This window comes from Vicugna pacos, chromosome 7 (genome assembly GCF_048564905.1).
Source record: "Vicugna pacos chromosome 7, VicPac4, whole genome shotgun sequence".
Lineage (NCBI taxonomy): Eukaryota > Metazoa > Chordata > Mammalia > Artiodactyla > Camelidae > Vicugna > Vicugna pacos.
Genome location: NC_132993.1, coordinates 48,654,358 through 48,679,095, shown reverse-complemented (window position 1 = coordinate 48,679,095; position 24,738 = coordinate 48,654,358). Strand labels below are relative to the sequence as shown.

General features: G+C 35.5%; 1 protein-coding gene across 4 annotated transcripts in view; it reads right to left on the bottom strand.

Annotated features, from left to right (window-relative positions):
* Positions 1-24,738, bottom strand: part of TMEM196 (transmembrane protein 196) — a 185,762-nt gene that overhangs the window by 160,692 nt on the left and 332 nt on the right. The window lies entirely within an intron of this gene.

The window sequence follows — 24,738 nt, the reverse complement described above, 5'->3', positions numbered from 1 at the left end:
GTGTGTATGTGCATACACACATTTTTGCCAGTAAATCATGGAAATTAATTTATGTTAGCACATAAAGAACTTCCTCATTCCTTCCCATGGCGGCAGATACAAAAAACCTAGTGTATTTAAACAGTCCCATCCTGAAGCACACTGCAGTATTTCCCAGCTTTGGCCTTTACATGCAAAACTGCAATAAATAATCCTGTACCCAAGTCATTTTGCATACACAAAGTTTATATGCTTAATATTTTTCAGAAGTGCAATTCTGGGTCAAAGGACACATGTGTTTGTAATTATGATAGACATTGCCTAATGGCTTTCCACAGAGGATGGAACAATTTACATTTCCATGAGAATTCATATTTCCCCACATACTGGAAAAAACAATTCATGATCAAATATGTTTTACAATATTTTCTAAAGAGTAAAGTAGTACCTCAATACAGTTTTAAATTATAATTCTCTTACTGTGAGTAAGGCTGGGCAACTTTTTGCATGCTTAACAGCCACTTCCATTTTATTTCCTATGAAATATGTGTTTCTTACTCCATTGGATTGGTGGTCTTTTTCTCATCAATTATGGGAACTCATTTTTTTAAATCAAGAATTTAATCCTTTATCTAATATTAGTTGTAAATACTTTTTACCCCTTTTCCATGTACTTTTATTTCTCTATGGTACATTTTTCTGTGAATAAAGATTTGTTGAGTGTATGTGAGTGTTTGGTGGTTGAATCTGTCAAAGTGTTTCTTTTTTATGGCTTCTGGGATACATGTCATACTTAGAAAGGCTTTCCTCATTCAAAATTATAAAGCAATTCTTTCATGGTTTCTTCAAACATTTTTATGATATTATTATTATTATTAATTACTATTATTATTATTTTACTCTAGTCTAGTTGAATTACAATATGAGATTAGTTTCAGCTGTATAACATAGTGATTCAATATTTTTATGGATTATACTGCATTTAAAGTTATTTAAAACTTGACTATATTCCCTGTGCTATAAATACACCCTTGTATCTTATTTTATTATAGACCTAGTAGTTTGTACTTTTTAATACTTTAACCCCACCTTTTCCCTCCCTTTCTTTTTTCCCTGATGAATGCCCAGTTTTTCCAATACTTATTAAATTTAATCTTTTTACTCAGATTTGAAGTATTACCTTTAACATATACTGAATTCTAATATCTTCAGAACTGTCTCTGGAGTTTCTACTTAGTTCCACTGATCAGTTCATTCACAAGCAATAAACTTAGTTGGTATAACTAATTACTATACACTAATTAATGAACTTTATAGTATATTATAAATATGCAACTTTATAATATAATGTATAGTGCTTTCATTACTTTTTGTATGGCTTTTATTTTTTAACATACGAAATTTAGAATTTCAGCTGCACAGTATTAATTAGTTCTATTTCTTAAGCAAAGGCTAAAAGTTTGGTTATGATAAATCTGTGAGAGAAAACTTCCTCAAACATGTGTGCCTTAATCTCTCTCTTTCTGAGAAATGATAAGCACTCTCTTTTTCCTAGCTCCAAAGAGGTGACAATTCTTCAAAAGAAATGATGAGAGAACACAAGGGTAGTGGGCATTTGGTATCAAGAGGACTTATGTTCAAATTCTACCATTACATGTTACTAGAAAACTAAGTAACAATCTCTCTAAGGACATTTACTCTTGCACAAATTAGGGTGGTTGTGAGCATCAAATGGTAGGGAGTGTGTGAAGGTAATTTTAACCTGAAAACTACTGTACATTCTAGTCAGTTTTATGAGCAATGACCAAAAGGAATTAGAAAGATATAGTGCACAATACAGAGTAAGACCATCTCCTCACAAGGGGTGTCGTTGAGGTCTCTCAAAAACTGTTCTGTTTCCTTCCCCAGCCTTGCCTTCTGTTCAACTGATGCTTTAAGTAGTCATACTAACGACCTTAATCCCTCAGAGCCTTCCAGTTGACTCACACCCCACTGCATTTGTTCCTGGTGCTCTAACTGCCCCTCTCCTGTGACTCCCTCACTACATGTACTTCTACGGATCTAATGAACAAATTTGATCATGGCCTCCTCTTCTCTGGGTCTTGCCGATACATCCCCTTTTCTTACCCCTCCTTGCCTAGCTGAGGATCAGAATGAAGTCCACCTCACACTGGCTCTCTGGTAACACTCCTTGCAATTATCTGTGTACATCATTTTGCCTCCATTGGATTGGGAGCTCACTGAGATTAGGTACTTTGATTTATTTATTATTAACCCCTAGTACCTCACAAAATATAACATACAACAGATGCTCAATAAATGGCTTCCTAAATGAATACAACAATATTGAGAATGCAATAAGATATCTGTACAATCAAATGCACATACAAAGGAACAACAAACGTGTGTGGAATGTAACAGGCATAAACCTCACTTCTATTTCCCTGTTGACTCTTCCCTCTCCAGCCCCAGGAAAATGATATCAAGCGTGCACAAGCTCTTTGACTGTTGATAGACTCTATATATAGGGGCAAATTTTTTAAAAAATAGGGAATGCAAAGAGTAATGCTTCAGTAGAATTTACCTTTGAGAGAACTTTATTCCTCAATTTAGCCATTTTGTGTATACTCACATCTGGTTAGCGCTTATAGAAAAAGAATTCCATACTTTTTTTCCATTTGTTATTTATTTTCATTTTTACTTTTTTGTTGGGGGGAGATAATTAGGTTTATTTATTTATTTTAATGGAGGTACTGGGGATTGAACCCAAGACCTTGTGCTTGCTAAGCACGCACTTTACCACTGAGCTATACTCCCCCCTTCCATTTGTAATTTAGAAATACCTTTAAAAAGTTTTTCAGACTTTTGTTTCCTATGTTACATACCTTTGCTTTCCCGTGCCTTGGGAAATGTATGTGTGTGAGAGACAGAGAAACAAAGAGAGAGAGAGAAACCTATTACCAGATCCTTTAGAGCCCATCTTCAGGGTAATTAAACTTCAGCAAATTGGAAAAGCCAGTGTGTTTTGTTTTCATAGATACGTCCCTGAGAAAACAAACTAGACTAAAGAAAGAAGGTGGGTTGATGAAAGAGGTATGGAAAGATAGTAGCCCAAAGTGCCAAGAATATGTAAACAGAGTCATTTTCTGATATTTCTAAATTTTCTTGTGACTTCTAAATAAATACACCAACATATTGATGCAGACCCTGAATATAGGAACAAAAATACTTATAAAACATGTTTATCTTGTTGTAAACATGCAGCCTCTGTCCCCTTTGTGATGCTTAGTAAAAAATGTCATTTAACATTGTATAATTTCCTTAAAGTGCACATACAGCAAGCAACAGAGACAGCCTGAATTATAGAACCACTAAAGAACTTGGTCATCAAAACTAGTAATCCTGAGAATGGGGCACATTGCTCTCTGCTAGCCTAGGTTCACCATGATTCAGATGAGATAATACTACTTAAAGAGAAATGTGACTCAGGGTCATAAAACTCAAGTCTATTCTTGGACTAAACACCAAAGGCTATGCCATTCACCATGTGAGAACCAGGTACATTTATTCTCTTATACCAGTGATTCTCAACTAGGGGCCATCTCCCTGCCTCCTGGCCCAGACTGGGGGACATTTGGCAAGGTCTGGAGACATATTTGGTTGTCACAACTGAAAAGGTGGTGTTACTGGCATCTACAGGGTGGAGTCTGGAGATGTTGCTAGACGTTGTACCATCACAGGACAGCCCACACAGCAAGAAAAGACCCACTCCAAAATGTCAATAATCCCATGGTTAAGAAACTTTGCTTTACAGGAACACTCAGCTGGTTGCAATCTGTGATATTGGGCAATACTGTTATTAACTTATGAAGTATTTTTGCTGCCCTGATTTTAACTGGAAAAAATCATATTTTTAGTTGGGTTACTACTATGTGGAGATATTAATTATTTGGTGACATAATAAAATGACATTATAAATAATATTTGTGAATAGTGAATCACTAACAGTTCAGGAAGTTACCAGAATCCCTGTGGCTATTACTCTTTCATGCCCCAGTTTGCTAATGCTACAATATAACTTTTGGTGAAATTCTAATTATGAAGCCACTTTACAATAAAATTGGATCTGAAGCACTTCATTTTTAGTATTTTCCCATGTTAAGCTCATTTTTTATATAAATTATTAATTGTAAATTAACTGAGTTGTGATTAATTAGGCCCTCCCTTTGTTGGAAACAATTTAAGATTTATAGACTTTCATTATTTTTATTATAAAATATCATTTAAGCTGCTCAGCATTTAAAGTGAACATAAACCCAAAGAGTTCCTTTCTTAGAAAACCAAAGTGTATCCTTTTCAGTTTTAAGGCCTCTCCTCATAGGAATGTCACCTTCTTCATTACCTGCTAAAGAGAACAGTAGTTCTACATCGCTAACTTCTATCTGAAAAAAACAGTAATAGTCATGGGATTTGAAATATTATGTCGGTTCCTTGGTGGTCACCAGGTTTTTGTTTTGTTTCGTTTTGTTTGCTTAAATAACAAACATTTATTTCTCAGTTTTGGAGGCTAGGTAGTCCAACATCAAATTACCAGCAAATTCTGAGTCACAGATGGCCATCTCCTTGCTGTGTCTTCACATGGTGGAAAACATCAGGTTATTTTCATGTATGAAACCTCAATGAACCAATCATACCAGTAAGGGGCCCTTGTTATCTTTTAGGCATCATTTTGCACCTAGAGGATCTCATTCTGTCCATCCTATTCCTAACCTTCCACAGGATTCTAGTGGGATACCCCAGGGTCATGCCCCTGACCCTTCTCTTCCCCCTCCATTTCCAAACTTAGAAACACTAAATCCCCAGCAATCCCACTCCTGGGCATATATCTACAGGAAACCTTAATTCAAAAAGATACATGCACCCCAATGTTCATAGCAGCACTGTTTACAATAGCCAAGCCATGGAAACAACCTAAATGTCCATTGGTAGATGACTGGATAAAGAAGTTGTGGTATACTTATACAATGGAATATTACTCAGCCATAAAAATAATAAAATAATGCCATTTTTAGCAACATAGATAGACCTGGAGAATGTCATTCTCAGCAAAGTAAGCCAGAAAAAGAAAAATACAATATGATATCATTTATATGTGGAATTAAAAAAAAAGACAAATGAACTTATTTACAAAACAGAAACAGACTCACAGACATAGAAAACAAACTTATGGTTACCAAGGGAAACAGGGTGGGAATGGATAAATTGGGAGTTCAAGATTTGCGGATACTAACTAATCTATACAAAATAGATAAAGAATACATTCATACTGTGTATCACAGGGAATTATATTCAATATCTTTTAGAAACTTATGGTGAAATAGAATATGAAAACAAATATATGTATGTTTATATACGGCTAAACTATTATGCTGTACACCAGAAATTGAACACATTGTAAACTGACTATACTTCAATTAAAGGAAAAAATATATATATATACACACACACACTCACAAACAAACAAAAAAAAGAAAATACTGGATCTCATTCCCTAGGACCCTTCCCTCGGATTCTCTCCCATGAAATTTCCTGCACTTAGGAGTTACTATCTCCTGCTCTCAAGAGAACATACACTGTAGAAGCACCTTTAGGAAGGTGCAATATTAACCCAAAGAAATTTGTGACCCTCACATTGGTAATTTCCAACTCTAGTATTTGACTGGCTTTGAGAAAGACAGAGGGAGTTTAAGACACTCATGATTTATAATATCATCTAGGCACCTGCCAGTTTTTACTATAATTGTGTCTGATGTGGAATGTGTCTACCTGATGAGACTGCCCTTTAAAACAAATCTTTTGAGACTTCTCACATTCAAATAACTCAGTTTTTATTAAACCTCTCTCGGTAAAATTGATGTTCATATTTATACTGTATTTTCAGGCTTAAAAATATGGGATCCTGTAAAATTCCATGTTTCTCAATATATTTGCTTTATAAAAAACTTTACAAACTATTGCTGGTCTCACCAATAAACAAACAAACTGCTATAGACTGAAATATGTCCCCCCAACAAATTCATGTGTTGAAACTCTAACCCCTTATATGATGGTATTTGGAGATGGGGTTCTATGGAAGATAATTAAGTTTATATGAGGTCATGAGGGTGGGGCCTTCATGATGGGATTAGTGCTCTTACAAAAAGAGACATCAAAGAGTTTCTCTCTCCCTCTCTCTCTCTCTCTCTCCCTCTCGTCTCCTTGTCAACCCTGCCTTCCCCTCTGCCACGTGAGGACACAGTGAGAAGTCAGCCACTGGCAAGCCAGGAAGAGAGCCCTCACTGAAGAACTAAATCAGCCTGTAACTTGATCTTGGGCTTCCCAGCTTCCAAAACTGTAGGAAATAAATCCTTATTGTTTAAGCCACCTAGTCTATGGTATTTTGTTATGGCAGCCCTGAGCTGACTAACACACAAACAAATAAATAGAAAAAGAAAGACTGAATTAACTGGCCTCCTTTATCGTCACTATAGGTATTAGAAAGTAGCACTATTTTCTTCTTGAAAAGTTTTCTTGTACAAATGATATCATAATGACACTGTCAGAAATTAAATTATAAAAATTAGCCATAAGAGCACAACCGAAAGTAGTGAGCTATTTTCTTTTAGAGCATTCTTTACTAAATTAGGTTCTTCATGAATTAGTCTAAAGTCTTTCCCCAAAGGGACTGAAAATGTTAGTTATGAGAAGAGTTCTTGTAACTGTTTGGGCAACACTACTTGCATTACCTCTCTGGCTACAGTTTACACGTCTGTGAAATGGAGGCTCTCACTTTGATATATCACAAAGAGTTGTAGTAAGGAATCTGGTACACATTGCCATGACCATGAGCAACACCAGGATGCTGCAGTAAGCTGTATGTAAGCCTTGAGATGTGTACATATGTTTACTTTATTTATTTTAATGGTTTGCATTAAGAGTAGGATAAAAAAAATCACCAAAGGAATCCTGTTAACTAAGAAGACAGTGATAGAAAGAAAAAAAAATTACAGCAACAAAAACAGTAATGGCTAGTATGTAGTAGGCCCTTGCTATATTCTATGATTGTTTCAATTGCTTTGCAGGTAATAACTCATTCAATCATCAAAACAACACTGCATACTATTTGTGTATATTATTTTGATCTCCTACTTTAAAAATAAAGCAAATGAGAAATCAAGAGCTTAAATAACTTTCCCAGGCGCTTGAAGAGATAATAACAGAGAGATTTGAACCCAACCCAAGTCTGGTCCTGACTCTTCATTCTTCAACATGAGATACAGCCTTTTAACTAAATCTTTACCAGCTGTAGCAAAGGAGGAACTATGCCCTCACTGCAGCATAGAGGCTAAAGAAAACAGAAACTCCCAAGGTAAGGAAGAGTCTTGTGGCCTACTTTCAAGTTACTGTAAGGTCAGCAATTTTAAGAAATCCTGAGCCTGACACACCCATGCCACAGTAACAATGTATATGCAGTCATAAAGTAGCATTATATCCAAGGAATAAAAATTTGTTGAGCTAAATAAGAAGTCACTGAGAAGTTTGACTCGAGACATGGTTCAGAATCTTTCAGCACATTATTCTCAATTCTCCCAACAATTAAAATTATCTCAGTTGTCTATACAAACTCTAGGATGTGGAAATTTTTATTTCCAGCTGTGCAAGAATTACCCTTGAATCCAGTGTGCCAGGCAAAGTCATGCTGGGTATGGAATAGCCACAAATCATTAGGCAACCAAATTATTACTGTGTAACAAGGCCAAGCATTAAAGCATCACATAAACTTGGAGGCATTTTGCAGCCAATCTAAACAGCTAATCAAATGAGATCATAGGCTCTCTGGAAAGCAAGGCTGGTTAATCCTGGCTGGTTCTCATCAATTGACTTCCTTGTAAAGTCTGGGGAAAGGCACTTAGGGTTTTCCCTAGAGATTGAGGTCAATTAGTAGGTATCCCCATTTCAGATTTATGGTGCTATACTGCAGGATGAGGCCAATGTGCTTTTAAAGCCATAAAGATCATTTCCCTGATGGCTTAGGTTCTTCTCTACTTCCTCATTCTTCCAAATCTACTTTAAAATGCTAAATATAATTTTCATCTAAGTACCAATATAAGCTTTAGATATATTATTGAGAAAGAGAAAATGTAAAATTAAAAGGATGTACACAAGAGGAAACATCCAAACAAAAGAAGAGAAAAAAGAGATAATGAGAATGAGCAGAAGAGAAAATACACACAAGGGAGAAATTACAGCCACTGGATATGGAAAAAGTACAAACAGCTTTCGATTCATTCTTACAAATGTCATGAATCTGATGAAGATAGTTTCAAATGCTTAGTCAATCCGAGGTTGAAGGATCTGGGTCTCTACAGGAACAGAAGAAGCTTCCTGCCATGGGAGTGTATATTCCAAGCAAGAGTTTCAGTGACAGCCTTCTTTTCCTATTCAGAATATAATTTGTGTTCTTAGTCTCCATTATTGCACCCTGGAGAGCTATGAGTAACAAGCCTGCAACCTTAGCTTCTTGTTTCTTCCTGTCTTCTGAATTCAGATGTGTATTCTTTCCAAATGTTTGTCTTTTTTTTCCTTCCCTGTAGTTTATCTGGCTATTTCCTTTCCCACATCATTCACGTAAACACTAAGGGCAATGTACATATTATGGCTAATACATGGTGCTGCAGAAACTCAAAAGGTTACCTTGTCATTGGTGTTGGCCCAACCACCCAACTCTCACCAGTGATGTTTACTCCCTCATTGGAAACATATTGACTGCCTTCATCCTTTGTTCTCATCAGCCTCTGAAGGCCAATAAACAAATCAACACCATCCACTAACTAAAGACAAATGAGGCCTCCTAGACTGTAAACTCTATCTGTTGTCTAAGTAGACGTCTAATATATCTTGCTTTTTCATTATGGGACTATTGTTGCTAGTTTTTCAGCTTTATCTGGCTAGTGAGATTGGCTTGACACATTATTTTACAGGTGTATTAAGGTTCTCAGACAGTCAGTTATCTTTTCAAGCTTGGGAAGGTTTAGTAACTAAGAGATAATGAAGACAGCATCTGCTCTTTTACAATGTTTCTCAAAATAGTATCTGTGCACCACTTGCATCAGAATCACTTTTGTGCTTATTAAAATAATTCTTTATCAAAAGAATTTTTTAGTAAATTGTGGTACATTCATACAGTGGAAATCTACTTAGCAATGAAAAGAAAGAAACTGATATACTTTACAATACAGGTAAATCTCACAAATGTACGGAGAGAAATTGATGCCAAAAAAGTACATACTATGTGATACATTTATATGGATTTGTAGACTAGGAAAAGCTAATTTATGGTTATAGAAATCAGATCAGTGGTTGCTTCTGGGAAGGAAGTACTGACTGGAAAGAGACATGGGAAGATTTCTTGAGTGATAGAGATGCTTCATATCTTGATATGTACCAAAAAAACACAACAATTGAATGGAACAACTAAGATCTTAGTAGTTCACTGTCTATAAACCATATTTCAATTTTCAAAAATGTATGTTCTTGAGTCTTAACATCCAAGCATCTACATTTATCAAAATAAACTTTTAATTTTAGAATTGTTTTAAATTTACAGAAAAACTCTAAACACATAGAGTCCCTGTATACTCTGTACCCAGTCTCCTCCTCCATCATTAACATATTACACTTGTACATTTGTCATAACTAGTAAACCAATATCGACACATTATTATTAACTGAACCTCATAATCTATTGGGATCACTTTAGTTTCCCTCAATGTTATTTTTCTGTTTTAGACTCCCATCTAGGATACCACACTGTATTTAACCATCAGGTCTCCTTTGACTCCTCTTGGCTGTGACAATTTCTCAGATTTTCCTTATTTTTGATGACCTTGATCATTTTGAAAAGCACTGGTGAAGTATTTTGTAACATATCCTTCAACTGGGGTTTGTATAACATTTTTCTCACAATTACAGTGTGGTTATGACCTTGGGGGAGGAAGACCACTGAGGAGAAGTGCCATTCTCATCACATCACAGATAGCAATGGTACATAAGATTACCAAGACATAACTTACGGTATTGAAACTGATCACCTGTCTGAGTATCTGTGTTTTAAAGCAAGCTCCTTGAATGTTTCTTATATCCACTAATTTTCAAAGTACCATAATAAATTTTAATATTTCACAGAACACTGAATAAATCCACGTAATGAACTGTAAAACAAATCCCTACTGAAAATCGTCCATTGCCCATCAGAAGAGATACCTGTCAATATCTCTTTCACATGTCTTATATCTCTGACCCTGTATAATATAGGGTATTCTCCTTACTACTCACTGCTTTTTGCATAGGATGATCCCTCACTCCATCCTAAAAGTCCTATTTCCATGAATGTTATGCTATCCAGCATGTTTACCTCTCGGTAATCCTCTTCGACTCAGTCATCTACAGGCCTTTGAATTGCTCTCCATAATTCCCTGGAGATTTTAGTTCCCAGTCATCTACTCTCTATGACTATTCCTCTCATATTTCTTAGTGATTCCAATATCCACAAATTGATTACTCCCAACACATGGCCTCACTATTTCAATGATATTGCTTCTATCCCACCTTGGCTATGGTCATACTTAAATGTCATCTTCAACAATAATTTTCTCTAAAACTTCCACCACCTTCTCTCCCTAACTTACTTTCAACTAATGAGTGTGCTTCTGATTTCATGGAGAAAGTGGAAGCAATTAAAGGATTCCTAGTTGCTCCTACCACCGTATCTACCAACACTGATACCAATAATAAGCTGCCTAAAGGACAAGGAACAAATTACCTTTTTTTCTATCTAAGGCCAATCCATCCACTTAACTACTGGAACCTATCCACTTCAGTCTACTCAAGCTCAATGCTCTTGTTGTGGCTTATTTCTCTCTTGTATCATCATTTTTCTCTATAATGTTTTATTTCTATTAGTATGCAAATACATACCATCTTAAAGAAACCTCTCCTTGATTCTATATCCCATCAAAGTTTCTGCCCCAATTCTCTGCTCTCCTTTTAAGCAACATGTCTCAGAAAGTTTCTGAGGTCACAGTTTCTCCTTCCTCTCCTTCCATGCCCTCTTACTCCCACTTCATTCAGGCTGGTATACTTGTCACTCCACTGAGGCTGCTCTTGTCAAGGGCACCAAAAACCTCTGTATTATAAAATCAAGTAGTCATTTACCAGTTATCCAACTGGATCAATCAGAATCATTTGATATAGCTGATTACCGTACTTGATCTTCAGAGTACCAAACTCGCTGTCCCTTCTCAGCCTCCTTTAGTAATTCCTTTCCATATGCAATATCTCTAAACATTAGAATGTTTCCGAATTCAGTCCTCTAACCCAGGTGGTCTCTGTCTCACAGATTTATATACTATTGTTACCCTGAAAGTTCCTAAATTTATATTCCTGACCTGAACTTCTCCCTAGAACTCCAGACTTATATGTCTTCATATCTTAATATCTTGATTTAGATATCTAATAGACATATATAAAAGAAAAATCACATTAGACCAGTTAAACAGGCAAGGAAGATTTCATTAAAGACTACTGCAATAGGGGAGAGAGACTAACTCAACTCTTGAAACAAAAGGAAGGCAAGTTGTTAAGCACTGGGGTGAGGTTGGTCAACGTGACTAGACCATCAGTTTGGGGACTCAGTGACTACTGTAGTTATACTTCTACCCTCCCACAGAAACTGAGATATGGGTACTCACTTTCTTAATGATTACATTTCAGAAAGATTTCTCCCAAGTCCTTGTGAAAGCTATTTCTGGGTTGTAGAAAGTTTACATCTTAAAGGGGCAGAGGAAGTTTTCTCTTGTGTGTTTCTAAAATAAATGCTCTTTAGAAAGGGATGTTGGGGCTACAGTCAGAAGAAATCAGTCTAAGGGTTAGCCAATCTGAGGGGAATTTTAAGGCTGTCTTGGTCACATCTTAAACTCAACATGACCAAAAATGAATTATTGATTTTTCTCCACTCTCTAACCTACTCACCCCCCAGTATTCTCCAGCCCAGTGACAATTTATTTGGGCTGAAAACCTTAACCAGTCAACATTAACCAGGTTCTGCCCTCTGCTACATCCAGCTCCTTTGTATATGTACCCACTTTCCAACCACTTCTCATCATCTTCATGCCACCCTAGCCCAAGACACCAAAATTGGTCAATGGGTTATTAAATTACTTTCCAAATAATTTCCCCTAGTGTCACCCTTTCCCTTCCTACAGTCTATTAATTAGGCTGCCAAATTTCCATTTCACCCATAGTAAAATACAAAGTCATCATCTTGGCCTAAAAAGCTCAATATACTATTTCTCCTACTTGCTTCCTTATTTCAACCTCTGCCTCCGCCTCTGTCTCCGCCTCCACCTCCACCTCTAAGCATTCTGTACGTCAGTCACATTTGCCTCTTCATAGTCACTCATATGTTCCAATTATATTTCTGCCCCAGGGTTTTTGTATTTGCTTTCTTATTTGTCTGAAACACTCTTCTTACAGATATCAACCTGGCTTTCTTCTATCAGGTCTCATCTCTAATGTCAAATGTTATCCTCTGTTTGAGTCCCTCCCTAAGCTTATGTTTCAAAATATAATAACCTTGCTTAATTTTTCTTCATATGCCTTACCACCACCTGACATTATTTTGTTTGCTCATTTATTTATTTTCTGTCACTCCAACTAGAATGAGTATTCTATGAGAGCAAGGACTTTGTTCACTAATGAAATATGCTGGGCACAAAATAAGCAATACATATTTGTGGAATAAATGAATGAATTCCCTGCCCCAGCCCAATGTTCACAAATGGCTATTGACTTCTATGAAAGCTTGTCACTATCTTCAACGAATTGAGTGCCAGGCTCTTCATTTTCCTCTCAACTCTGGCCTCTGTTAATCTTGATGATTTAAACACCAACACATCTGCTTATCTTAGCCACACAGGTTCCATTATCTTCAGTGTCTTAAACTGTTTAATGAAAAACTCCTCCCAGCTCTACAGTCTCTCTCTCTCTCTCTCTTTTAATACAGTCATTTGCATTCTCACTTGTCCCCATCCTTTGGATTACCTGCACTTGTCACTGCCTTGATTATGATTTCTGGGTACTTAACCTGGTACCCCAGGCTATTATTCCATTTCTCACCCTTCTTTCCCACTCAACCCCTTCTCTCTCAGGACGGGTTCCACAATCAGTCATTTTGATAATGACTGCCTACATTACTGTCCCTGATTTATTCATCTTGTCAGCAAACCTTTATGTTTTGTAACCTTTCCAATCTCTAGCATTGGGAAATCTCTAATATTTCTTTTATCCATTCTAATTCACTGGCTGGTTATGTTTTCTATTCTAATAATTCTGTTGTTTTCCATGATACAGTTAAATTCTCAAGTTGGGTCCTCATTACTACTTGGTACTCCTTTTTTTAAATGTCATGAATTCTGTTGTTCATGTTTCCACTGTCCATGGATTCCACTGTGCTCTGCTTAAAATCATTCCTATGTTTCGCTAAACATCAATTTTATTTTCCATTATGTTCAGTAGATAAATTCATATTTTATTTTATTAAATGGTCATTTGATGTGAGATTTTCGAAATTCCTCCTAAACACTGAAAGAATACTTCCCTTTTTTCACCTCTTACTTAACTCCAATATTCATGGAAGAAGCATATTGTCACCTTGCTACACTACATCTCCAAAATCTGTACTTTTTCACATTCTATCCCTCCTTATTTGGGACATTCTCCCACCCTGTCTCTGTTTATAACTGTTTAGAGTCCTCAGAATTTTATGGTAGTCATTTTCACATTTGCCTACCTTGATTAGTTGGAAATTTCTAAGGACAAAGATGAAGTCAAACTATCCCCAGTGTTTTCCACATTGTAGAGCTGTCATTCTACAAATGCTGAATGAGTGAATGAATGAATATTTATTGCTTAAGGTTTTGAAAAGAGACTGTAGCGGGGTGGAAGGGAATAGAATGTTAGATGCTTTTCTCCACTCATCACTCTCCAGAATTATTGTAAGAATAATGGCTCATTATTCCAAACATGTGATGATGGTGGTGGTACACTATTTAGTTAAAATATTTCATATTTTATGGCAATCACTTTAAAACATTCCAACATCTAAGACTGAATGCTGATAAGTCTTAGACCTCACTTCTTTACCCTGAGTTCAGAGCCCAGTTGAATGATTAATGGAATCCTTACTCCACTTGCATTATAGGTTTGAATGCTCTACTGAATCTGCATTGAATCCAACCTCATCTATCAGGCATGCTGTCTGGGAGAGTCAGAGAATATCACTTCTAGCAGTTCTAGATTTCTCCATTTGACCTTGCAGAGAGCTTGATCTTGAAATTGTACTATGCAAGTAAAGTTTCTATTAACTATTCTTTCTTAGTTACTGTGAAAAGAGCCAATAATATATCATTTTGAAGAGGTAATATTTTTATTGATCTGCTGGATTTACCTTTTTTTTTTAACAGATTGAAACAAAGACCTAAATTTCATAGTTTATTCTAGTGTATTTTATTTTGGCAGTTACTAGAGGGCTCTCTATTGTTGTCAAAACATGTTATGTCTTTTCCTAATTTTTGTACTCTCATAAGTTTCAGATCTGGTAGAAAAGATGGCCAAAAAAATCTCATTATTTTTATTTTTAAAATTTTCTAAAATATTTTTTGAGCTTAGGTACTTGTTGCGCTGTCTAAACAGCTTCCTCTGCAAAAATAGGCTTTAAAGTGCTCTTTTAAAATATTCTTTGGTATGACTAAAGGAGTAAATTAAATTGCTACCAAAATAATACCCACACATTTATACCTTTTTTTTTTCAGAAATAGCCAGGTTGGAGTGGAAAGAGAAGTAGAACGGAGCCAAGAAAGTCTGTTTAATTTTTCATTCTGTCAATAGGATTCCATGGAAGTTATAATAAACAAAGAGCTTCTCCCTAAAGAGTTACTGAAGTATAAAACTAGACCTTGCAAACAAAGTAGTGATGGTAGGTCAGAAAACAGCCCCCTGAAAAAATAATCACATTCTAATTCCTAGAACCTGTGTTGCCTTTTGTGAGATGTCTTCACAGATCTGATTAAATTACAGATCTTCAGATTGAGGGATTACCCTGAATTATCTGGGTGGGTCCTAAATTCCCTCTTACGTATCTTTGTAAAAGGACACAGAGTAAGATTTCACACATCACACTACACCACACACACACGTGGACACACACACATATGAGAAGTCAATGAAGATGGAAGCAGAGATTGGAGTCATGCAGTCACAAGACAAGAAATGCTGGAAGCCACCAGAAGCTAGAAGAAGCAAAAAGCAGATTCTCACCCTAACAGCCTCCAGAGGGAGCGTGGCTGTACTAACTTAATTTTGACTCAATACTGATCTCAGATTTGTGGCCTTCAGAACTACGAGAGACTAAATTTCTATAGTTAAAAGCCATCAAGTTGGTGGCATTTGTTACAGAAGCCGTAGGAAACTAATACCTAGAGTGAAGTCTACTTATCTAGAGAAAGAAACCAAAATTCATGGAGGTGACATTGCTCACAAAAAGTTTCATAGTTAGTGGAAAAACTAGGGCTTGAAACCAAGTTTCCAGACTGCCAATATAGGAACGTTTTATTCATTATACCATCATTTCCTTTTCCTGTTTCCTTTGGATACAAACAGAGGTAGCCATGACCTTTTCCCACTGAAACTCCTGGAATTAATGTTCTTCTTATACCCATTTTCCTTCACCAGCTTTCTATTCCCACTTGCATAGTTTTCTGTTGAATAAGATGTAGTATTCGTCTATCCCTTAATGAAGAGCTGGAGATGTTTGATGCCAGTGATCCTATACATTTCCCATTATTTCCTTTTAAAATCAATTTAGGAATAATCAGGAACAGAAAGCATATCCAAGCTACTCTAGGCTGGGAGACTTTTAATTATCAACGTGCCTGGCTCATCTCTTGGGAAGACTAGCAGGGGTGGCTGCCTTGGAACTCTTGATTGAGATCTTACCATGGAGTGCTGGAATTAACTTCTATTTCTGAATATCATTAAGGTTAAAATTTGAAATATCTGTCTTTAATGTTATTCTAGTAGACCCATGGAAGTGGCCGGCAGTGCAGCCATCTCTTAAGTGGCTGCAACAGTTGATTTGTCTTGGTCTAGATGTTTTCTAGGATGGCCTGGTCAGCTTCTTACTTCCTCCTCTCAACTTTCCCATATTTTACACTCTGAATTATACTCATGTGGGATTTAGGTGGGATGTGTTGTTAATTTTAGTGTAAACATTTCTTGACAGAAGAGTGACGGAAGTCCACTCGTTGTCTTTTCTTTTCCCCTCCTTCTGATGTATAAACATATCTTTAAAATCAAACATATATACTTTAAATATATTAAAAATAATATTGCTACATCCATTCAGTTATACTAGATGCTCCATAAAATTTAATGATTGGATGAAGAGCCTTAAAATCAGAGTAGCTCTTTAATATTACCCATTAGGTTAAATAAAACCCAAAGAAGTTAAATAATTTGTTCAAAGTCATACTCCTAAATTGTGGCAGAGGCCTTAGTAGAAGTCTGAGTCTCTGAAAGTCAAATTTATCTAACATTTATTAAATGCTTAATCTCTGCCAAGCTTTCACAGGTACCTTCTCAGTTAATTTGCACTGTAACATACAAAGAGGGAATTAAGTGACTTGTTCAATGCCTCGCAAATACGCATACTGGTGTTATGTCTTATTTTTATAACTTTTAGTTTCCCTTTATTATAGAAACAATAAATTGCCATTGCAGAAAAATTAGAAAATACAGATAGTCAAAAATAAAGAGAGTAAGAAGAATGCTGCAATCTTATCATGTGAAGTTGATCACAATTTACAATTTTGTATACAGTCATCTCCCCTTATTCAAATACTGTTCGGCTTTCCACCATCTCAGTTACACATGGTCAACCAAGTCCAAAATATTAAATGGAGAATTTTGGAAATAAAAAATTCGTAAGTTCTAAATGATGTGTGATGAAATCTCATGCCATCTTACTCCTTCCTGCCTGGGACATGAATCATCCATTTGTCCAGCATAACCACACTGTATATACTACCTCTTACTAGTATAGGAAAAATATAATATATTTGGGTTTAGTACTATCTGCAGTTTCAGACATCCACTAGGGATCTTGCAATGTATCCCCCACTGATAAGGCTTGACTGCTGTATATCATTTAGATTTTGTCTGCATATTTAAGTATGCGGACACATGTTCCTGTTGAACATGACTTTATATTTTACATATTTGGAGATACACCTTTTTCACTTAACAATAGATTGTGAATATTTTTCTGTCAATGTCTATTTGTTTATTATTATTAAAGGTTAGCAAAACTTTCATTGCATAGATGTGTCATTATTTATTTAACTCTTTCATGACTGAACACTTGGGTTATTTTCTTTAAAAAAAGTTGCTGGTTGTAATAAGCCATACTATGGGAACATTCTTGTGTCTAGGTCTTTGGACATTTTTCCATTTCCCCTTCACAGAATAAGTACTTTTAAGTAGAAGGGGATGCACATTAAGATTTTTCTACTATATAAGGCCCCTGGCAATTCATGAGTGTCTTCATTGCCCCAACCTCTCCCAATATAAAATATTAATATTTTTAATCTTTAAAATTTGAACATTAGAAAACTGTCTTTGATTTATTACTAAACCTATATCTTCTGGCTCCAGAGATTCTTCCAGGGCCTTATGTTTCCATAATATAATATATAGTGATTTATTATGAATTAGGGCAAAACAAAAAAGAAAGTTTTTCCATGGCTTCAGTGAAACATTTTTTTAACCAAAGAAGACTTTTGATTTCTATTGATTAAAAGACCATTTGAAAAATCTGTGATCTGTAAATACCGATTTTCTGAAGCTTGGATAGACCCAGGTCTCTTCAAATATTTTACTTTTAAAAGCAGGGATTTATGTGTGATGGCTTTATCAGTGGAGAACAAAACATAGTTCCAGGTAGATAATTTGGCCTTAATGGTATTCTGAGTTTCTATTGGGGTCATACTGACTGGATTAAACTCTTTCTATTTTCTATTTTTACTTTACATTCAGTTAAGAAGAAGGAGGAAAAGCCACTAATCTCATATTAGCTTGAGAGCCACACGTCAATACCACTTTGTCTAAATATAGCTTGCATTCCTTCCTCTTTAAAATGTTGGTTTATAGGGTCAAAAAAGTGGCTATAAAATGCTAATGGTTTCAATGTGAAATGCAGACACCAAAATAATTAGTTGCTTTCTAATTTGTACTTCATAATAGAGACCAAATGACACATTTAACCTATTTTAAGAAAATTCAAGTATGACAAAATACTATCTCTTTAGCCACCTGCACTTTTCAATTTCTACTTTAGCATGACATCCTATAAAGCATAATAAGGAGACCCTCTTTAGGTTGTGGTAATTAATTATCCGCACTACTGAAAAAATAAGCTATTTCCTTCAGTCAGTATATGAATAATAAAGTGAACAAGTATATCACACAAAATAAAGTTATTTAAATTAGAAGTTTGTACTCTATAAAACTTCCTATTTAAAGCAAAATACATCATTTTATTAATTTTATGGCTCTGTGAAACATTTTATGTCATTGATTTTATTAAAATTATAATGCTTATAAGAGAAAAAAGTAATATTGAAAATAAAAATATCATCCTCCAAAAAAATGATCATTTGGTGAACACTAATCCAGGCCTCTTGCTGTGCATTCAAACAAACTCTAAATATGCTATGAAGCAGAGGTACATGGTAGTGTGAAAGGGTAAACTAAGGGGACGCCATGCTTTGAGTTTCTACAAAAGTTGACCTTGAGATAAGAATTCAATGCAGGTTTATTTGAGAATTGATTCCAGGAGTGCAGATGAGGTAGTAGAGAAAATGACTAGGGATGGGAAAAAGCAATAAAGAGTACTTCTATGAATGAGCCACTTCTGTGGACAACTGAAATTCATTTCTGTTAGAGACCCTTTAAAGGGTTAAAGGACCCTGTGAAACATGTCTGAGTTTTCCACTAACAGAAGGGGAAAGTGGGGTATTTACCCATCAACAATTGTTTCTCACTGGTTGAACTTTGCCACTGGGGACATTTAATTCTAGGCAACTTCTGGATTTTGCCAAGCAAGCCCTTGAGCAGAGAAGCAGAAAGGCACAAGCATTTAGGTGGGAGGAAATCAGTGCTCATAGAAACTGCCCACCATTGGTGCAGGTGAACTCGGAGGAGAATGGGATCACGAGTTACATGCTATAGGGAATTTGATATAGTCAGGAAGGCCAGGGAAGGATTCAACAGGGGAGAAACATTGAAAGTAATGACAAAGACATTCGTTTTTATACTAAAAGCAACAGAAACCATTAAAATGTTTTTAACAGTGAGTTGAAATAAAGAGATATATATCTTGAAAACATCAATCAGGGTGCAGGTTGGAAATTTCAATGCTAAAGGAGCCAGAGCCAATGATGATATGCCCTGTAAAAGATTACTGCATGTTAAGGCTGAAGGTGACTTGGTTCCTGGACTCACAGTGTCATGTATATACACATGGGTTCTAGCTCCAAACTGCTCAGGTTTGTACCTGCCTTTACCCCTTTCTAACATCTTAAATAAACTGTTTATGTCAAGCTTCCTTATCTGTCAAGTGGAAATAATTATAGACTCTACCTCACAGAGTGTTTGAAAGGATTAACTAGACTACTAAATAAAACATTCTTAAAAGATTGCTGCCATATAGTCAGTGCTCTATTAATATGAGTTATTACTTTTAAGGAAGTAGAGTTTGGGATGAATGGAAAACCATGATATATTTAGGAAGAGTAAGCAAGAATACCTCCTAGACTGGATTTTAGGTATAAGACTAAAGTTTCAAGAAAGATTTTTGGATTGTGCCTTGCATAATGGGATGGAGAGTGGTATCGGTCACAAGAATACAGGAAGACAATCAGATTTGAGAGGAAAAGATCATGAGTATGTTTGGGACATGTTGGATCTAAAATGAGTTTGAGATATCCAAGAAGAAATACCAAGTAAGCATTTGCAATGAAGAGGCTTGGAGAACATAAGAGAGATCTTGGCTATAAATACAAAACTATGAATTATCTGGATAGAGGTAAGAATTGAAATGAGGGGTGTGGATGGAAAGAGTTTAGAGTATGAACAGAATGTTGCACATAACAAAGAAATGCTAATAGCACACAGGGATAGGTTTAGGCTAAACTGAGAAGTAAGCAAAAATTTTCAACTTTCTACCCTAACCTCTCCATCATTCTCTTATGTCCTCGCCTCATCTTGACAGCCCATACACATTATTCAATGAATTCAGATTCTTCCTAGATGCCTTATTAAGCAAGGATTTATTGAACAATATCTATGACTAGAGGCTATTCTGTATTCTAAACACTCAGCAGTGAACAAGACAGACATATTCTCTGGTCTCATGAGACTATATATCATACAGTGAAAAAGCTAAGCAGCTAACTAAAACAGGTGACATGATAGGATAAGACTGAAAGATTACTTAGTTTGGGTGGTAAGAGAACACTTATACTTAGATTTTAAGGATAAAAAGGAGGTTGTTACTAGGTCATCATGTAGAAGAATATTTCATATAAAGCTTATCACCATACAGAGACAAGCCTGTGAGCTCAAGCAACAGAGAGAAGGACTATGCACCTATAGGGGAAGAGTGGTGAGAGCTACATTTAAAGGAGTAGTTGAAGAGCCAAATATGCAAGGCTTCATAAGCCAGAGGAAGAAGTATGGTAATAAATAGCTACAATGGTAAGTCATTGGAGAGTTTCAAGCAAGGGATTAACAAGATCCAATATGTGTTTTAAACATATCATTCTGGCTGCTCTATGGGCAATGTATTACAGCAAAGATAGAACATAAGCAGAGAGATCAATTAAAACACTAGTGTTATAATCCAGATAGAAGGAATGATAACTTGTAAAATATAGGGAGTATGCAGTGTAAACAGAGAGAACTGAAGAGTTTTCACATAATATGGAGGTAGAGCCTAAAAGATAAACTGAAGAACTAGATGAAGAAAAGAGAGGAATAAAAGATGATTTTCAGATTTTAGACTTGAGTTAGCATGAGCGATGCCATAGACTGAGATGTGAAATACTGAAGAAAGAGTGGATTTAGGGTTGAAAAATCAAGAGTTCCATGTAAACTTTTTTTTTACAAATAACTAGATACTCGTTCAGAAAATACAAGTATGGTTTTTTTTAGAAAGCCAGAGATGGATATAGAGGTTTGGTGCCATGGCATAAAGACAACACTGAAAACTATGAGACACGATGGAGTGTATGGGTCCAGAACAGAAAATAATATGGGAACAGAGGAAGAGCTTGGGAAGAAAACTGAAATTGAGCAACTTTTGATATAGGAAATTGGGAGAGTACAGTATTGCAGAATCCACAAGAAGAAAGGTTCTTAAAAATGAATACCTCATTTTCTAGTTACTTAGTGATACAGCTTTCACTGAATTTATCCAATTTATGTAATATTCTCTTAAAGTCTTCCATTTTGACTAGTCACCTAATCTACAAAGTTAAGCTATGAAACATGAAGACTAGAACAATAAAATAAGAAAGATGTGAGACTTAACAAATGTTCTTGTTCCTCAACCAAATACCCTTTGTCCTGAAGTCTAGACTGCTTTTAGTATGAAGAGTCCTTCACTAAAGATACCTTTAAAGAAAAGAGATTTCAAAAATTCTTCAAGTGTCATTTTAGTTCTTGAATTTAGTACAACCTCAGGGGCTTTCCCTGATATTTCAAGTTTGCTCCAGCAGTTAAAATTTTCAAGTTTCAGAGATACTCAGCGTTCTCCACAAATTAGTAATATCTTCAAGATTAAGAGGTAAAAGTAATGATGAGGTTATAATCCATGCTTGTGGTTACAGAGCATGACTCCTTTCTGAGTCAGAAAATTTCCTCTTTTCATAGACATTAACAAAAAATTCACTCAACCAAATCAATATAAAATATAGAAGAAACAAAAGATGGAATTTATAACCTGCTATTATTCTCTGGAGACTCCCCAAAACTCTCCATATTTCTCCACATTTCAGGCAAAGATGATTAGGTTCCTACAGTTTACAAGCTGTACAGTGATTGATATAGTTCATCATCAAATTGCATTTTATTTGAACTCTTGCACCTATAAAGTATTTTTTATTATAATTTGTAACAAACACCACAATAAAAGTTGTGATATGCTGTGCTTGGGGAATGCTCTTTCTTTTGACTGATCCTGGCCATGAATCAAATTGATACGTATATTAGTTCTTGAGCAGAAAGCACTGGAATAATAAACTAGTAGGAACTCTTATATGGCAATTTTGATATATCATGGGAGACTGAGGATGGATTAGCTTGAGAGTGAGAAGCTCCTGGGGCTTAGTCTCAGAAAGGTTCTAAATTTTGCAGGATTTGCCTCCAGGAACCCCATCAGATTGTCATGGTGATGATATAGGAAATATATCCTCATGGATCTTGTACAGAATGGGGGTTAGTGAAAAGAAAGAAGTCAATCATTGTAGAACTCATTCAAAAACTTCTGAGTAGCAAAAGCCTAGTATACAGGGAAAAATATTTTGCCAGAGCTGATTCCAGCTGGAGAAAGGAAAATTTTCCCACTCTATCCCCTCCAGTCTTCTTGTCTCACCTACTGGAAATACAAAACAAAACATAATCAACAGAGATCAGGGATTCAAGGAAATGGACTGGAAATTTTATAGCTGAGAAAGAGTCAAGAGGCAGAGACAAAAAGCTATAATACTGGAGAAACACTTGTGAAGGTTACATCCCTGAGACACAAGACTACTAAAAGACTGTGATTTAATCATAAGATAATGAAATGCTCTCCTTCTTTGACACCTTACCGACAAATAATAGGGATAAAGTGTAATCACAATGAATTATAGTTGAAAGAGCTGCAAGACACAGACTCTATGAGGAAGAGTAGTATTTAGGAAATCCTAACATCAAGAGGCTAAAAAACAAGGACAATAGAGGAATCTGAAGTTTCTGGAAACTATAGTTACAGAAAACTTTAAACACAGCCCAATTCCTAGACAGAGTAACATAAACTTTCATACTAAAAGTTTATTTACCAGTTTCTATTATTCAATATGATATGTACTGCTTTCAACCCAAAATTACAAGATATGTTAGAAGGCAAAAGAAAACAAAATTTGATGACATAAACCAATCATCAAGTCAGACTCAGATATGACACAGACTTTGGAATTACTAGGAATTTAAAATAACCGTGATCAATATATTAAGAGCTTTCATGTAAATACTAGACAACATGAAAGAATAGATGGATAATTTTAGCAAAGAGATGAAAACACTAAGAAATCATTAAAATGAAATGTTAGAAATTTTTTAAAAACTGTAACAAAAATGAACAATGCCTTCAGTGGACTCATTAGTACATTCGACATGTCATCATACATTTGTCCAAACCCACAGAATGTAGGACACCAAGAATAAACTCTAAAGTAACTATGCACTGGATGATTATGATTTGTTAACGTAGGTTCTTCCTTGGTAAAAAATGTACCAACGTGGTGAGTGATATTGATAAGTTGGGGGAGGGGGGATATTTGTGTGTATAGGTAGGGGTATATGAGAAATCCTGTACGTTTCTCCCAATTTTATTTTAAACCTAAAACTGCTCTAAAAAATAGTTCTTCTTTTTTTAAAGAACATTTTAAGAAATCTTTTTAAATGGCTTGTTGAAGCCCAGATATGTCATGCTTAATACATTTACTGACCATCTGTTTAGTAATCCTATCAAGGAAGGAAAGAAACTATACCCATATGACTGGTTCTAAACGAATATATGCTGGTTCTTCAGATCATTTTTTTCTTAGGTGCTCAAAAACTATTCTTTTAAAATGTACTCTAGAATCTAGCTGAAATAAAATCATTCATCTATAGTTAGTGAGATATGCTGTCTTTTTCCTTCTGAGAGGAAAGATGAAGGTCTATAATTCTGAGGAGGAGGAAGAGAACTTAAGCTTTCATCAGGAGAATGATGAATAGGGAATGATGACAGGAAAATGACATGGAAAAGTATATAACAATAAGTATGAGATTTATCCCATAGAAGGAGGACACATATTCTGAAGAAAAAAAGAGCACACTCACCAAACATTAGTGAGATCAAAAAAAGAAAAAAAAAGAAAAAAAAAGTGAGAGCCTGAAGCACTTGACAACACTCTGAGGTGTTATATAGAAGTTTAAAACATTAAAAAGCTGAATTAGAATGAAAGAAAGATCCAAGTTAAGAGATTTTCACAACTACAGTTCACTACCCACTCTTGACAATTCATGTGTGTCTAGTGAAGCCAGGAATATGGAGGGGGCAAGATGGACAAATAAGATAAGCTAATTATGATCATTTCAACTCCCCTACCCTACCAACTCTACCAAAACCAACAGTGATCCCTTACGTAGCACGTATGAAGGCCATGCTCTTGAGTCTTCATATGGATTAACTTCTTTAATACTCACAACAATTAAGTGCTATTGTTATACTCATTCTGTCAACAGATAAATTGAATTTAAGAGAGATTAAATAATTTACCCCAAGTCACACAGCTGGTA